The following is a 1,778-nucleotide window of genomic DNA, read 5'->3' on the forward strand; positions in this document are numbered from 1 at the left end:
GCCATTTAAAGTCCTGAGGAGAATAAACGAGGTGTGTTATAGGTTACAGCTTCCCCCTGATTACCATATTAACCCCTTGTGTCTCTCCTCAGGCCGGTGGTGGTTGACCCGCTCCAGGAGTCTGAGGTGCGGGAGGTTTCTCCGCCGCCTCTAGACATAAAGGGTCCCCGGCGTACTCCGGTCGCTCTATACTGGATTCGGGGCGTTGTGCGAGGTGCCTTCAGTACCTCTTGGAGTGGGAGGGGTACGGTCAGGAGGAGAGGTGCTGGGTTCCGGTGGAACGTGTTTGACCGTTCAATGCTGCAGGAGTTCCACTTTCTCCGTCCGGATTGCCCTGCGCTTCGCCCTCCGGGCCGTCCCCTGGCGTTGGTGAGCTGCTGCGTCAAGGCGGGGGGGGGGTTGGCGCTCGGGCGGTCGGCGTCGCCAGTCTAGTAGCCATCGTCGATCCACTTTTCATTTTCCATTTGTTTTGTCTTGGTTTTACACACACCTGGTTTCAATTCCCTTATATACTTGTTGTGTATTTAACCCCCCCCCCATGTCTTTGTGTGGCAATGTTTATTTTCTTTCCTCGTGAGCGCACAACACGTTATTTTTGTGCCCATTTATCTTGTTGTTCTGGATGCCGTTGGTTTTGCTTAATAAATCTCCGGTTATCACCGAGTTCTGCTCTTCTGCACCTGACTTCTCTGCCGCCAATTACGTACCCCGCTACACCTTATTGCCCACTGATGGAATAATGTGTGTAAAGAAGGGTTTCTAGATGGAGGGAGGTTATTGATTAACTGTTGAACTGACTCTCTATAGAGAAGTACAGAAGTGTTTCTAGATGGAGGTTATTGATTAACTGTTGAACTGACTCTCTATAGAGAAGGACAGAAGTGTTTCTAGATGGAGGGAGGTTATTGATTAACTGTTGAACTGACTCTCTATAGAGAAGGACAGAAGTGTTTCTAGATGGAGGGAGGTTATTGATTAACTGTTGAACTGACTCTCTATAGAGGAGGACAGAAGTGTTTCTAGATTGAGGTTATTGATTAACTGTTGAACTGACTCTCTATAGAGAAGGACAGAAGTGTTTCTAGATGGAGGTTATTGATTAACTGTTGAACTGACTCTCTATAGAGAAGGACAGAAGTGTTTCTAGAAGGGAGGCTATTGATTAACTGTTGAACTGACTCTCTATAGAGAAGGACAGAAGTGTTTCTAGACGGAGGTTATTGATTAACTGTTGAACTGACTCTCTATAGAGAAGGACAGAAGTGTTTCTAGATGGAGGTTATTGATTAACTGTTGAACTGACTCTCTATAGAGAAGGACAGGAGTGTTCTAGATGGAGGGAGGTTATTGATTAACTGTTGAACTGACTCTCTATAGAGAAGGACAGAAGTGTTTCTAGATGGGAGGTTATTGATTAACTGTTGAACTGACTCTCTATAGAGAAGGACATAAGTGTTTCTAGATGGAGGTTATTGATTAACTGTTGAACTGACTCTCTATAGAGAAGGACAGAAGTGTTTCTAGATGGAGGGAGGTTATTGATTAACTGTTGAACTGACTCTCTATAGAGAAGGACAGAAGTGTTTCTAGATGGAGGTTATTGATTAACTGTTGAACTGACTCTCTATAGAGAAGGACAGAAGTGTTTCTAGATGGAGGGAGGTTATTGATTAACTGTTGAACTGACTCTCTATAGAGAAGGACAGAAGTGTTTCTAGATGGAGGGAGGTTATTGATTAACTGTTGAACTGACTCTCTATAGAGAAGGACAGAAGTGT

The sequence above is a fragment of the Oncorhynchus masou genome, chromosome 7 (genome assembly GCF_036934945.1).
Source record: "Oncorhynchus masou masou isolate Uvic2021 chromosome 7, UVic_Omas_1.1, whole genome shotgun sequence".
Taxonomy (NCBI): domain Eukaryota; kingdom Metazoa; phylum Chordata; class Actinopteri; order Salmoniformes; family Salmonidae; genus Oncorhynchus; species Oncorhynchus masou.